The sequence below is a fragment of the Petaurus breviceps genome, unplaced genomic scaffold (genome assembly GCF_028583685.1).
Source record: "Petaurus breviceps papuanus isolate PSGF00001 unplaced genomic scaffold, PetGlider_PUasm1.0 38, whole genome shotgun sequence".
NCBI lineage: Eukaryota > Metazoa > Chordata > Mammalia > Diprotodontia > Petauridae > Petaurus > Petaurus breviceps.
Window position 1 is genome coordinate 37,721,411 of NW_027186304.1, and position 16,364 is coordinate 37,737,774.

At 38.3% G+C, this 16,364-nt stretch overlaps 1 long non-coding RNA gene across 2 annotated transcripts; it reads left to right on the plus strand.

The window, feature by feature from the left end:
* The first annotated feature begins 2,000 nt into the window (after positions 1-2,000).
* Positions 2,001-8,666, plus strand: LOC138170056 (uncharacterized). Of its 2 annotated transcripts, XR_011170527.1 has the most exons (3): positions 2,001-2,330; positions 6,906-7,169; positions 8,208-8,666. It is a non-coding gene; the product is annotated as an uncharacterized lncRNA (long non-coding RNA). The 2 variants fall into 2 exon arrangements; XR_011170526.1 differs by lacking the exon at positions 6,906-7,169.
* Positions 8,667-16,364: the final 7,698 nt, after the last annotated feature.

Below are 16,364 nucleotides of genomic sequence, written 5' to 3' on the forward strand. Positions count from 1 at the left end.
AAGGTTGAGAAATAGTCCAGGAAGTTGGGAACTCAGCTAGGTTGGAATGATGCGGTTTAGCCTTCAATAGTCCATTTGGCTCTCCACCAACTTTTTTTGGTGGGAGCAAGGGGACACTGGCAATAATTATTATTATAACAATAACATTTATATAACTCCTACTATGTGTCAGTCACTATGCTAAGTGCTTTACAAATACTATCTCATCATAGGTGCTATTATCCCCATTTACATTTGAGGAAACTGAGGCAAGTAGCGGTTTGAGTTACTCACCCAATATCTCACTACTAGTGTCTGAGGTCATATTCAAATTCAGATCTTCTGACTCCAGGAGACCTAGTGGGCCAGCTAGTTGCCTTTTGGGCACTCCCCAAGGTCATTCACTGTCAGCACCAGGATCAGGGACCATTAATAGTACTCTGTCCACTAACTTTTTCCAGTAGCAATTCTCTCATGGCCACAAGTTTCTCTTGATTGGAAAACCCCTTATGACCTGGCAGATTGTTCTGAGGGTGTTGCCCTTTTCTCATGTGGGTCACTCCAAGGATACTGATACCTTCTACTCTCTATTGAGAGAAATTATTTTACTACTATATTGATATACTATTATATTAATAATCAATGATTAAGTTGGGATTCAGGCTTTTCTCCTTTATTTCCTCATTTAAGGCCCAGGCCTTGTAAAAAGTCAGTCTTTTGGACTGACTGAAGGACAGGACTGATTGATAAGATTATCCCTAGCCCTGTGTTACGGGAATGGGAATTTAAAATCTTCCCTGCCACTAGGCCCTTTGATAGGCTTAAGTGACTCTGAGAACCTTCCTTGATTTGAAAATATACTCTGCCTCCTAAGAGGCTGAATGTGGTCACCTACAGCCTGTGGTGGGAGGCTTGTTTTTCAGGAATGCCCACACCTTGGTGCTTCATAATTGGGCAGTGGGTCAGGAGGGTTGTGACATTCTTTGAACCAGAAGAAGGCTATATATACCGTGATATGAGATTTTGTTTTGGGGCTCACTTTGAGAAGAGGTGTATTATTTGACCAGACGAGACTCTGGGCAGCCGTTGAGCCCCTCAGCTTTGAAAACCCAGATGTTGATGCTTCCCTCTCTGGTAACTGACTAGGTATGGATGTAATGGTCAGACAGTTGGAAAACTGTCTGCTGATGTTTTTCTGTATTTGTTATCCGCTTGTAACTCGTTTGTATTCTCTGAAGTTTGGGGTGCTGACCTTTTTCCCCTGAACTAGGTAAATGACATATGTTTGACTAAAGCAAGATTGTTAACCCATTTTGAGTTGCTTTCCTTTAGAAAAGCAGATCTAAGAACCTGTGTTGGCAGCCACCTTGGGTATGCTAGGTTGCTTGCTGCTACAGTCAATCATTAAGTATATATTAATGGTCCCTATGCTAAGTACTGGGGATGAAAGGAAAGAGAAAATATAGTCCTTGCCTTTAATGGTCTCTCAGTCTAATGGGAATGATAACCTGCAAAAAACTCTGTACAAATAAGTTATATCAAGAATAGATGGAAAATAGTCAACAAAGGGAAGGCACTAGAATTAAAATAGATCAGGAAATCAGACTTTCTATAGAAGGTGGGTTTTTATCTGGGACTCGAATCTTAGGGTTGGAATCATGCCCTTAACTTGTTTACAACAATGCCTACAACAGCACCTGAGTAACACTGAAGACCCATCCCATCTTGCCATGGTGATATTCATGTGGCTTTTCCTGCCTCATTGTGCCTATATATGACAAAAGGACAGTATTATGCTTGTAAAAGAGCCTAGAGAACATAGATACTGTATCCCTTTCCTCTTTCCTTTTGTGCTAATTATTTGGGAAGTCATTGGATGTTGCAGGCTGGTCTCTGACCCAGTCTATAAATGGGAATAGTCTGGTCCAGGATTTCTCCCAAGCCAGCTCCCCATGAAGGCTATATTATGTTTTAAGATTGACTAATCACCTCTTCCTGACTTGCAGGAGTTTAGGATGTGATAACCTAGCAGTGACCCAGACATAGATGCATGTAAGAGAACAAGGATATTAAAACATATGGATTTATGTGAATAAACAAGGACATTAAATATTTTCTCATGGAAACCTAAGAGATAATTGCTTTACTTTCATTATATAAACCCTATTCTCTGAACAATAAATGGGAACTGCTATGACAGATCCTGCCTGGCTCATGTCCAGGCTTTCCACACTCTTCAGTTCGGCCCATGCCCATTTTGACACAGGCATCAGTGGCACTGCCAACAGGGACTTAAGAAAAAGTACCGGATAAAGGAGGGCCTCCTGAAACTCCAGAGAATATGACTAAAGGTAGGAGGCAAAAGTCAGATTTTTCTCTTAAGGCTCTTAAGTTAAAAACTTACAGAGGGTAACTCACCAGGCTAACATGAGTATATGATAGGGATTATTAGAAAATACAAACAAGCAAATATGAGCCCAGTCTTGGAAAAAAGCTTTAAGGAGGAAATGGGGTAGGTACAAAATGAAAGTAGAAACCTAGAATGGTATCTAAGACTTTTAAAAAGAATAGTAAAAGGAGGAGGATTATTTATCACCAATAATCAGCTACAAGAATTTTTGGAATGTGTAGAGCAGAAGGGGATGGTAGATTTGGTAATAGGGGATAGATACAACAGGGAGACAGAGGAGTAAGAGGCTTATGGAGGAGGGACTCCAGCATTTCCCCATTTCTGCCTTTTTAATGTGGATTATATTAATGAAATGAAAGTGCCAGGGGTGGCTCCAACCATTCACTGTGATACAGCTGTCTTTGTTGGAAACAGGTAAAAAGAAAATGATCAAGTAAGTTTTACCTGGCCTCCATGCTGGAGGACCAAGCATAAAGTCTGACTCCTGCAAACAACCTTTAACAAATTCTGAGTGCACTCTTCCTGTCATTTTTTTGTCTGTCTTGTTTATGTGTCTCTGCGTGAAAGAGTGTGAGTGAGTAATCTGACACCCTGTAAGGTAAAATAGGCAGCTGGACTTTCCTTGGAATGCTGTTATCTCTTTCCCTCTCCCTTCTTCCACAGGCAGCAGGAGAGAGAAAGAGAGGGGAAAAGCATTTTGTTTTATAGATTATATGATAGTTATATCAAGTCATAGAGTATGGAAAAAAGTATGAGGCATAAACTATTTGTATTAAAAAGTGTGGACAGAAGTTTTAAGATTTTTAAAGGTTTGAAAATCTCTTTCTTCCCAACTCAATTCTGGACAAGTTGAGTGAGGAGAAGGTGACAAGGGAATTCTTTTCCCCCTCAGATCAAAGAGACATATGAACAAGCATTTAACCATTTCCTGCCTCACTTATTAGAGAAAAGTTTTGTGTATCAGAATGCAACTGTAAGTCAATTTAATTCATGTGAAAAGTAAAAAGCATCACTCAATTTGATACTAAAGATAAGTCAGAATTTATTACATTATTTGGCATTTAGGCAAATTGAGATATTTTCTAAGATCTGATAAGAAACATGAGGTTTTTTGGGTTCTCTAGTATGGGAAAGAAGGGAGATGGTGCTATTCCCACCTCACTTTCACTGAAAGATTCAAAGCTATCACTTTTAAAGAAGTCTTTAAGGAGTGGACACATAAATAAAATTTACTGGAGTAAAAGTTAAATCAGCTGAAAACATTTTACAAAAATTTATTAAAGCCTCTCATCCCAGATCAGATTAAAATAGAGAATGCTGATGAATAATAAAGAATTTAAGTAACCCTCCCAATCTGACTAAAGGGTGGACGCATACTCAATTTACCAAGGAGCCCACTAGCAACAGCCCTGGGGCACTGAAACCCACACCTTTAAGAGAACAGATGAACATCTCCATTCAAACTCCCCAAATACACAATCAGGCTCTGCAGCTATGAGGAGAGGAGAAAAATCTCTGCACTTGATAAACCCAATTTTCTTTTTCTTTTCTTTTTTTTTTTTTTGCCTTTTGGAGGGCAATTGGGGTTAAGTAACTTGCTCAAGGTTACATGGCTAGTTTTTTTGTGTGGGTGTTAATTGTGTGAGGCCGGAACTGAACTCAGGTCCTCCTGACTATGGGGCTGGCGCACCTAGCTGCCCCTAAGGCCAATTTTCTATCAATAATTTTTTACAAGTGATGATTTGGAAATACAATTAATGTCATGATGTCCTTGTGTTGTTGTGGTCTTTTTAAATTGTAGAAAAATTCTCTCATTTAAAAATTGAGGGATCATTGTAAGCCAGAAATAGTGTTATATAAGTAAACTTTTAATCTGAATTTTGTTGAAACTAAAATATAGAGGAAAGAATTTGTGTAAAAACAGTTATGTCACTTATGTCTTATAATGTTTATATATGCTATATAGGAAACCACGGATTTGCACCTTTACTTGTAGTTAGAAAGGAGGTTACAGCTAAAATAATTTGGCTATCATTTATGGAAATTATTACCTAAGTCACTTTACTGTTTAAATGCTAAAACTTAAAACTGTTAATTGATTATTGTATGTGGAAAGGAGGAGACTGAGTGAAAATTGTATTCATATTAATTCTGCCCATTCAGACCATTCCTCCTGCATGTATGAGATTTGATAAAGCAGAGGCATCACCACCAGCCCCTCGCTGAAGTCCATCTCAGTTATTCTTATTTTGTAAAACTGCCAAGGAAACTGTCTCTAGAGGCAAAGTCATTCATCCTGAGAAAAGAACTTGTTTTAGTTACGTAGTTCCTAAATAATGAATCTAACTTGCTAAGAAAGTTGCAAAATAGTAAAAAGATTTCTAACAGTTGACTTTTATACCAGGACAAGTTTAAATTTGACAAAGAAAAAGTTAAATGAAATTCTTTATGTAGGAGAAACCTAGTAAGTCTTTATTGTTTATTACAGCACCATGGGAATAAAATTAATATATAATTGGATATGAGCTGTGATTGGTGAAAAATTGCTACTTAAAATAAAAAGCATTTAATACTATGTTTTACTCACATATTCTTATTTTTTCTTTCTATAGCAAAATTTCTACGATCAGAATAATTAGTAGAAGATATGAACTCTTTTGTGTTAGCTTTATGGGAAACCTAATATTATTTTTAGCCAAAAATTAGAATATGTACAGAAATTAATATGAACTACTTAAGGCTCACTTTATAATATTCCCATTGTTTAGAGGGATTCTAATACTAATAGCTTTTATAAGTACTGTCATTAGCTTCTTACTTGTTGCCAACATAAAGATTCAATTACTTTACATTTTTTGACTAAAAACCTTTGTGATATCTAAAAATTCTGCAATAATTTGTTAATAAATACCTTGAGAATTTGTTACTTAAGGATATGTTATACCAATTTGTTTTAAATGAATCTCAATCTTAAAAGTTTTGTTTTTTGCTTTTAGGTAAAAAACAGGGCTATCATTTTAAAACTTTTCATTTCATTTTCTTCATAAAAGTTTAGTGATTGTTTATGAATCACTCTATGAAGCACTCTTTTGAATAAAGGGGATATTAAAAAATTTCTTCTCAATCCCTAGTATGATTTTTAGGAGGCCTACTAAAACTTTAATTTCAAAGACAATTTATAGCTAAGTTAAAGTAAAGTAGAACATATTTTGTTGTTTGGATTTCAATGTATAGTCATTCCATGGCTTAAGCAAAAGTTAAGTAGTGTCTGAACTTATTATAGGTAAAATATTCAATTTCTGAAATATCTCTTTCAAAATGAATATAATCTGAGGATAAACAAGCTTTGTGAAACAAGAATGTAGTTGTAAGTTTGTAAGGTTCAAGTCATGAACTTCTTTTGTGTGATAGCTTTCATTGACGGCTCCAGGCCTGGATATGCAAGCTACTACATTAATTCTAATAATGATAAAGTTATTAATATTCACTTTACTTCTGCCCACTAGACACAGCTTTGTGTTATGATATTATTGTAAAATGATTTTTTCTTTTCCCCTTAATATTGTGTCAGATAGCAAATGTGTATGTGTGCCCATATATTGATACTGCTAAACTTAAACACACATGGTATACAGACCCTTTTAACTTTTTTCTAAGATTACAAATTCTCGGGCAGCTAGGTAGCACAGTGAATAGAGCACTGACCCTGGAGTCAGGAGGACCTGAGTTCAAATCTGGCCTCAGACACTTAATACTTACTAGCCATGTGACTTTGGGCAAGTCACTTAACCCCAATTGCCCTCCAAAAAGCAAAAAAAAAAAAAAAAGAATGTTGAGGGTTCAGGATTAGATGGCTTCTAAAATCCTTTCCAATTCTGTGATTCTGATATTCTGAGTTGAGGGGAGAGTTGGTAGTGAGGAAGTGAAGGCATTAGGATACAGAAAATTTTTTCAAAAAGTTTGGTGTTATCGGGAAGTGGTGGAGGGAAGGGAAATAGGGAGGTAGATGGACTGGGTAGAAAAATCAAGGGAAGGGATTTTTTGGAACTAGGAAAACCTGACTATATTTATAGATAAATGGAGGAGGGGGAAATGGAGAAGAAAAGATTGGAAATACATATGAGACAAATTTCAGAAACTGGCTGACGAAGACAAGAAGGAATAGAATCAATTGCACAGAGTGACAAGCTTTAGAAATAAGTAAGGGTGCCTTTTGGATAACCAGAGAAAAAGAGAGAATTGGGGATGACAGTGGTGAGTTTTGAAAAGTAGAAAGAATATAATCGAGGAACCTCAAACTTGAGGGTAAATCATCTGATTTAAATGTTGCTCTTTGTCCTTGTTTTCAAAGAGGACCAATGATATCACAGGGTGAGGTCTTGACTGGGGTGTTAACTGGATAACCACGTTATATGTACAATATATTATCTACAATATACAACATTATTACAATATTATATAACATATGAAGTGAGGCAGAGTTACACAAAGTCATCAGCCTTACTCTCTGTTCCAGGGTCACTGAAGTTCAGTGGCAGGACAAAAGTCAGGACAACTGGTGATGGCCTGGGATACAGTGGATGACCTTGGCCTCTTTGATGTATGACCGGGCTCTAAGCACTCCACAGCACCTGCTTCAGCTGCCTTCATGGCCATTGGAAAAAATTGTTCTCATCAGCCGGGAGATGTCTTCACGTGCTTCAGGCAGACATTCCCCTAACTCACCAGCGGGCATGAGGCCTGTCCTATAGGGTGTTAAGGGAGGACTAGCACCTCTCAGGTGAGGGCTTGCCAAATCCTTTCCAGGGCTGCTCATCCACCTTTGGGGTTCACTCAGTCACCCAACTCTCTCCTATGGCTCCAAGAAGATGTAGCATGAGCAGCAGCCACATCTCTGTTAAAACTGTCTTGGCAGATGGGTTAAATTAATATATAACAATATAGTAACAATATGTAATGTTATATGTAGCATATAAATAATATAGTAATGATATACAATAATATATAAATGATATATATTATATGTTATATATTTACATATAACATAAAATAATATATAACTATACAAATAATACAGTAACAACATATTATATATAGCATAGTTATAATAGATAATATAATATCTAACCAATGTTATATATACATGTTATCTATAATATACATTATTACAATATTAATATAACATACAAATAATATATATTTGTTGATTATTTACCTATTTTGAATAATCAGATAAATTTAATACAAATATTTTTTCCCTATTCAATTTTACTTCTTTTTTTGGGGGGGAGGGGGAATGCAGGGCAGTTGGGGCTAAGTGACTTGCCCAAGGTCACATAGCTAGTATAGTGTGTTGTGTCTGAGACAGGATTTTATCTCGGGTCCTCTGACTCCGGGGCCAGTGCTCTATTAACTGTGCCACCTAGCTGCCCCATCAGTTTTACTTCTTATCCTCATATAACCTTAATTTTGTGTAGAAGCTTTTCAGAAAGTGTTAACTCTGTTTTGTCTTTTTAAAAAAGTGTTAACTCTTAATATGAATAATAGTTTTCTTTAAAGTTGACAAATGCCAAGTCTACCAGTCTGGCTGTCTCTGAGTTATATAGTCCATCCCAGCTAGTCATTCACTCATCCAGATTCTGCATTGTCCAAAAAGAACAAAGACTTATAGCAGCACAGTTCACGTTGACGCAGTCACCTCATCATTATGTCTAAGCAATTGCCCCCAAAAGGGGTGAGGGGGAGGCCTTCTGCTTTTCCAGAGGAGACAGCAGAGAGCAACAAGCCCTACTAAAGTTTCACTTTTCTCCAACTCCAGGTTCTCCAAGAGCACTCTCTGAAGCTCTGACCAGTCAGGGTTCCCTCAAGCTGAAGCTGAAGCAGATTTCCTTAAAGTACCATCACTTCTCCTGGCGGATGTCTTTACTTCTCAGCTTCCTTGGCTGCTCCCACTCCATGTACAATTACTTAAATGAGACCTTTAATGACTCACCTTTCACTTAAAAAGTCACAACTCTTCACATTTCTGCTATCAAATGCAGAGTCCTTTTTCAATCATAACCCAGTCTCCAAATGTTTACATGACTTCTCATGTCCTCAGTTTTACACTCTTTAGTAAAAAAAAAAAATATGAATATTCAAATTAAGGGAGATATTCATGTCTCAGCTCTGGAATTCTCAACGAGGTCCTCAATCTCTTTTGTGTCCTTGAAACTGTTTTTTTTATACTCACATTTCTTTAGTTTTTTGTTTAAATAAATAAAAGCTCTTTCCCTGACTCTTTTTTGTTGTTGTTTTGTTTTGTTTTTGCTGGGGGGGGGAAGGCAAGGCAATTGGGGTTAAGTGACTTGCCCAAGGTCACACAGCTAGTAAGTGTGTCAGGTGTCTGAGGCTGGATTTGAACTCAGGTCTTCCTGACTCCAGGGCCGGTGCTCTATTCACTGAGACCCCTAGCCACCCCCTTCCTTGACTCTTTATGACATTTAAATGCTTCCACATAAGGGAGGATTTACTCCATATTGTTAACAAAGAGATCTGAGCTCTCAAATCTATTCCACAGACCATTTTCTCTCCCAAACTGTGCAAAATCCCATCCGACAACTGTGGTTCTTCATACATATATTTTAGCAAATAATTATATTTTTAATATATTTATATTAAAACCCAGTTTATATTTCTACCCAGAAATATTCTTCTGTAATGGTGGCAATATGTTACATTCTTTGGCAATTAATATTAATTTCTTCTGTTGCCAAAAAACATTTTTCCTTCCATTCTCATATGCAAAGAGTCTGAAAGGGATCGTATACCTGCCAGAGAGATTAGGGAGGGAATGCACATTCATTAAGTACCTACTGTGTGCCTAGCACCACGCTAAGCACTTTACAAATCTTATGTCATTTGATCCTCAGAACAACCCTGTTAGATAGGATGAAGACGGAGGATTGATCTGGAATCATCAACAATAGATCGACTGTGAAGAGAGAGGTTTTTAAGGGATGGGTGATCCTTAGGGGAAAATTAGGTTTTAGTTAAAGTAAAGAGACAAAAGGAGTGTTTGGTGACCATATTAAGGATGTGGGTAAATCCACTGAGGACAGAGCAGGGGTTCCAAAAGATGTGGTAGAATGGCCCTAGAGATGGGTAGATGGAAATCAGATCGTGTATGTGCTGTGCAAACCTTAAAACTATGGAATGTCAGTCACTGCTGTTCTTGATCATCTTAATTGCTCTATAGCACAGATTCTATATATTCTATATATATTCTATAGCACATCAGATTCTCAGGACAGACTAGACCAATCCTCTAGAGTCAACTAATTTGGTGCTATCTCCCTTGGGTACCATGAAGGCAAAAACTTGAGTTCTTCTCTTTTACTCTTATTGCCCCCATTCTCATTCTGTGGGCCTTTCCTCTCTTCTCTGCCTAGGCCACTCACTCCCATTTACCATGTGTCACTACTTGGGAGGGGTGCAAATGCACTTGATTCGCCTTAATTATTCAAAAGAGAAAGGGAGGAGGAAGGAGAAAATATATTGGCCCTTGCTGTATCTAAATGTTTCCTAATCTCTCTCCTGAACTCCATTCCCACATGGCCAACTCCATACAGGATAATTCCTCCTAGATATCCCTCTATCCCCTCAAATTCAATGTGTTCAAAAGTGAATTATCCTTCCCTGATTCTTTTTTTAAATTTTCAAAAATAAATTATTTATTATTAATATATTTTTTTAAATTATGAGTTCCAAGTTCTCTCCCTTTCTCCCTCCCTTCCTCTACCAACTGAGAAGGTGTAAGGGTATGGTAATTTGAAGATCTTCCCTGCCCCTTAATAGGCCAAATGTAATCACATGGACCCTGTGGTAGGAGGAGCTTGCTGAATGGGTAGAACAGAACCCAGAGGAAACTGGGAGTCAGAGTAGTTAGAAAGGAGGGAGAAGAGGGCATGGGCAAGAAGACAGCTAGGTATGGTACTGCTTCCTGCAGTAATAAGGTATATTAAATTCTTTGTTGCTGTGATGTATTTGACTTTCTATTATTGGAATTCGGTTTTCTGGTGTTGGGATTTGGCTTTCTGGTGTCTGAATAAATGTTTTGCTTCTGTCTTTTATATGGAGAGTCTGTTATATTTTGAGACTCAAACCTATGCCAGCATGTTCATAGTCATAGTTGGTGTTGTAAATATTGCCTTGGCGATACAAAAGGTAAGCAACATGATATCAATTATACATGTAAAATGATGTAAAACATATTTCCATATTGCAAAAAAAATACAATTAAAAGCAAGATCCATAAAGAAATTGAAAAAAGTATGCTTCAATCAGCATTCAGATTTCATTTCTTTCTAGGCAAATATTTTTCATCGCAGGTTGTAAGACAAGTAAACACTAGCATACAAGAGGGCTGCTAACACAGGTTCATCCTTGATCTGGTCAGACAGGAAGGACACAGCTTTGGAGGGGTTAATAATCTTTCTTTATTCTAGTCTAGTCTTCTAAAGAGGAGTTGTTGATAATGGGAGCACCAACTCCTACAGAATTCCCTAATCACCCTTCTCAGAGGGGCTGGTGAGGGGGGAGGCAACTACCTCTGCTTCTTGATAGGGTCAGTTGAGACAGGCACAGGTTGTACACTCCCCTAAAATCCCTCAAATCACAATGGGGACCAGATGACACAAAGAGAGATTTCTCCCAAGCCCTGGGGGCTGATCAAGGCACACACAGCATTCCAGCTTGTACATTCAACCCTAAGGGTTCCTCACTCACTGACCAGTGCCCATCTGCTTTATAGGGTAACAGACAAAGAAGGCATATTGCCAACAATAGCCTCACAAGTTTACATTATCTTACTGTTATATCTCATTGCACAGTCATAAGAATATTTACAATTTTAGCACAAATATTTATATTATTTATCATTATCTAATGCTGTGCAAGTGTGGTGGTGATGTTTACAAATCACAAGCCTGGGAAATAGAGACCATTATGGCTTTGGATCCTGGGAAACTAAACTCTAAGATAGAATAACAAAAATCCACTTTACACACAAAATCCACATTACTTACACAGGTCCTTTCAAATTGTCTTAGATCATTGTCTTGATCAGAGTAGTTTAAGATTGTCATGGCTGATCATTATAATATTGCTGAACAATGTTGTCCTGGTTCTGGGGACTTCACTTTGTATGAGTCTTCCCAAGTTTTTCTGAAAGCATCCTGCTCCTCATTTCTTATAGGACAATAGTATTCCATCACAATCATATGCCACAACTTGTTCAGCCATTCATTAATTGATGGGCATCCTCTTTATTTTCAATTCTTTGCCACTTCAAAAATTGCTGCTACAAATATTTTTGTACAAATAGATCCTTTTTCCTTTTCTTTGATCTCTTTGGAATATAGACAAAGTAGTGTTATTGCTGGGTCAAAGGGTTTGCACAATTTTATAGACTTTTGGGCTTATTTCCAAATCATTCTCCAGAATGGCTGGATCAGTTCACAACTCCACCACAGCTGTGTATTATTTTCCCATATCCCTTCTAGAATTTATAACTTTCCTCTTCTGTCATGTGAGCCAAGCTGATAGATGTGAAGTGGTACCTAAGAGTTGTTTTAACTTATCTTTCTCTAATCAATAATGATTTGGAGCACTTTTCCGTGTCTATTTACTAGCTTTGATTTCTACTTTAGAAAACTGCTTGCTCATATCCTTTTGCCATTTATCAATTGGGGAATGGCTCTTTAAAAAAAATTGTCCCTGTTCCCTTTTTATTTGTGAAATGAGGCCTTTGTTGGAGAAAACTGCTGTCAAATTCCCTTCCCCTCTCAGTTTCCTGTTTTCTTCTAATTTTTTTTCTTCTAATTTTGGCTGCATTTGTTTGTGCAAAAACTTTTCAATTTCATGTATTATGGGGAGCCCTGCCATCCTGAAGCAGGGCTGAAAAAGAGTTGCTTACCCAGAGGCTTCGAGAGAGTATGCAAAAGAGATAAGACTCCAAAGCCGAGCTGATTTTATTACCCCATATACAAGCTTTCATAAACTCTCATTGATTGTTTTCCCCTCAGTACACTGCGCACTTCTTTGTTCCCAGGCCAGGGGGTGTATACCATGCGTATCTCAAGGACAGACACAATGCTCACACCTGTGTGTTTGAGCGCCTTCCTTGGGGGATGGAGAACCGATCCCGGCCCGGTAGCAGGCTCTTCAGCTGAGAGGGCTCATTCAGCCTTCCGGGTCAGAGTCCCACTGGCCTTTGGTCCTCTACAAGGCATCTTCCCCCTAGTCTTGCTCCTACTCCCAACTTTTCTTTTCCTGTTGATGGTGTGACTAATCCTATCAACTGCTTAGCTTTGGAAACCTTAAGAGTTAGAGCTTAGTTTTCTTTCTCCTCTACCTGCCATATTCAGTTAGCTGCCATGTGCTATCAATCTGATCATAACATCTCTTGTATTTGTCTCCAAGTCTGCCCTTACACTGGCAATGCCCTAGAATCAACTTTCCTCAGTAAGTACTATATAAATGTTAGCTACTACTGTTACTATTCATCACTTCTGACTTGTATTTTTTTTTTAATTAATGCCTTTTGTTTTTATGCCACATTCATTTTCAGATATATCCTTCCATCATTTCCTACCCAGGTAACTTTCCTTCCTAATAAATATCTTTTCAAAAGTTATTTCCAAATGACAATATATGCAGTATTCCACTCTAATAGTCCCCCATTTCTGCAATAAAGAGAAAGAAGTACATTTTTTCAGCATCTATCTGGGGCCAAGCACGACCATTATAACTACCCAGCATTCAGTTTTGTTTTGACTGTTCTTTCTGTTAACATTGTTGCAGACACTGTGCTTATTATTTTTCCTTTATTTATATATTTCATTCTTTGTCAGTTCATTTAATTCTTCCCACATTTCTCTGAATTCTTCATATATGCCATTTCTTACAGTGTCAGATACTATATCTCCTATGGTAAGAGAATAAGTGTATTTCCCAGTATTCTATCTACAGCTTCTCCCTCCCATCAATGTTTAGTAGTTGGGCAGTATAAGGTGGGCTTGGGTGGTGGGGAGGGGATATTAAAGCTTGTGGTTGTGTGAATGGGTTAATATGAAAGTGGAAGCTGACCCCCACTGGTCCTTTTGTTTTACAATGTTTTTATTAATTTCATTAAACATTTATTCTATCTATACATGGAAACTTGAGTAATTAGGAAACAGTATGGAAGCTTCAATATCTTGATTTGATTGGATAATCCATACCAATCTCTAAGGAAAGAAAAGCAGCCACATTCACATAGGTAACAAGAAGAGAGTGGCAGGTAATTGAATACCTGAGACAGGCACACAGGAAAGAGACTGACTTCTACTATTGGGTGGTATGTATGATGGGTAGGCTGGGCACTTGATTGACAACCATAATCCCACAGTCCCTACTGCTAAATATGACCAGGTACTGATCACAATACCTACTACCTGTTATACTATTGCCAAAATAACCTTCTTACCTAAGAGATTTGACTAGCTCCAAAAAAAATCTTCCAGGGCTCTCTATTGCTCTAATAGTGCTCTACTAGCTTGTATTGGTTTTACATCCTCATCTAAATGCCTTGCCCAAAATATGTACATTTACCCATTTATAAATTGGATACGTGTACTACTGTAGTAAGTATTTACCTTATAAAATTTACCAAAAAATAGAACTTCAAAAAGGATGAGGGAGAGAACAAGCATTTATTAATGGGGACAGCTAGCTCTGGTAAAATGGAGATAGTAATAACATCCGCCTCCTTGGGTTGTTATGGGAATCAAATGAGATAATGACTGTAAAGCAATTAGCACAGTCGGGAACATAGTAAGCACTATATAAATGTGAACTAGTAGTAGTAGTAGTAGCAGCAGCAGCAGCAGTAGCAGTAGTAGTAGTAGTAGTAGTAGTAGTAGTAGTAGCAAAAGCTGACTTAGTATGTGCCAGGTACTGCCTAAGAGTTTTTAGAAATGTCATCTCATTTGAGCCCCACAATGCCCCCGGAAGGCAGGTGCTATTATTATCTCCTTTTTATTATTATTATTATTATCATCTTGTTTTTATTGTTACTGTTCAGTCACATCTGAGGTTTTCTTAGCAGAGATACTAGAAGGGTTTGTCACCTCCTTCTCTAGCTCATTTTGCAGACGAGGAAATTGAGGCAAACAGGCTTAAATGACTCAAGCAAGGTCACACAGCTAGTGTCTATGGCCAGATTTGAACTCAGGAAGATGAGCCTTCCTGACTCCAGGCCCAGTACTCTATGCACTGTGCCACCTAGCTGCCTCATCCACCTCACTAAGGAAAACCCGAGTTAAAATCCAATTTCAGACACTTATTAGTTATGAAATCCTGGGAAAGTCACTTCATTTCAGTTTCCTCATCTCCAAAATGAGGATAATAATAGTACCTGTCTCCCAGGGGTGTTGTGAGGATCAAATGAAATAATTTTTATAAAAAGTGCTCAGGCAAACAAACTTTTCCTCAACAAACTGCCTTTATCTCAAGGGGTTGTTGTCAGAATCAAATGAGATAATATTTGTAAAAAGCACTTAGCACAGTGCTTGATACATAGGAGATGTCATCTATATAAATGCTTATTCCAACATACACACTCAAATGGGTGTCTTGCCCTACAGGAAAGTAGGGGGGAAGAGGATAAGAGGGGGGGATGATAGAAAGGAGGGCAGATTGGGGGAGAGGGTGTGATAGTAATGGAATGTGGAGATTCCCCTGTATTGGGCTTGGTTTTCAAATTGATTGTATTAAAACCCAGAGCTTGTTAATCCCACCTGTGGGATGGACTTTTTGATGTGAAAAGAAAGTCCTGACTGGGAGGAGCTGGTGACGTAGATTTGGAGAGACAAGAGAGAGGCGGAAGTTCTTTTTGGAAGCAGCACCTCGTGGAGAGGAAGAGACTAAGAGATTGCTGGTGGCCGCTTTGAATTGCCCTGGACTTTTGAGACCTGCCCCCTGAGCTGCCAAGGACTGAGGAGACATGGCTGTTTTGCTGGTACTTTGTCTGTCTGTTTTGATGTTATTTTGCCAGATTTGTCCACTGGTGAAAGACTGTCCTGTTGAAGAAGTCCTGGAACCTGGCATTTGGTTAAGAAGGCCTGAGACTGTCCTGCAGACAGAGAGTGAATACTGTCCACTGGTGAGGGACAGTACTGAGAGTGAATACTGTCCACTGGTGAGGGACAGTACTGTTGTTGCAGGGGTCTGGAGACTGTCCGGCAGACAGAATGAATACTGTCCACTGGTGAAGGACAGTGCTGTTGTTGCAGGGGTCTGGGAGCCTTTCTGTTGGTTCAGAAGCCCTGAAGAAGGATTTTCTTGTTGTATGTTTACAGAAATCCTGGGAGAGGGCTTTGCTAATGTGTTCAGGGGTTCTAGGACTGTTCTACAGACAGAGGATAAATTCATGAAGGGACTGGCAATGTATCTTATGGCCTTGCTAAGCCTTGTCTCTCCAGGAACTAAGATTGCTGAGAACTTGCCTCGTGTCAAGATGAAGAAAAGACCTCCATTTGGGTATTAAGTGCTGTGTTTAAACTTGATGTAACTCTGGGGTAGATTCAATTGTGATCCAGGGGTGGGGAACTTTTGACCTTTTTGTGTTCTATGGTTGAGCAAATGAATGTATTTTACTTATGTTTGGAAACTAATCTCCATTTGAGAAGAGGGGCTTTGTGGTGGACTTAATTAAGGTATAGCCTAGGGGTGGAGAAGTATTTGGAACAGAGACTTTGTAATTGATTGAATGATTGGAAAGTCCTGGGGTGGGGTAGGCCTTGGAGATGATTTAATCACACTTAGTAAATGCTGTATTTTGAATGATGTCATGTTTTGATCTTCTCTGTTCTGGGTTTGTTACTGAATAAAATAGAGAGCACCTATGCTGGTATTTTGAACCTGGGAAGTTGCCTTTGCTTGGCATTACATTACA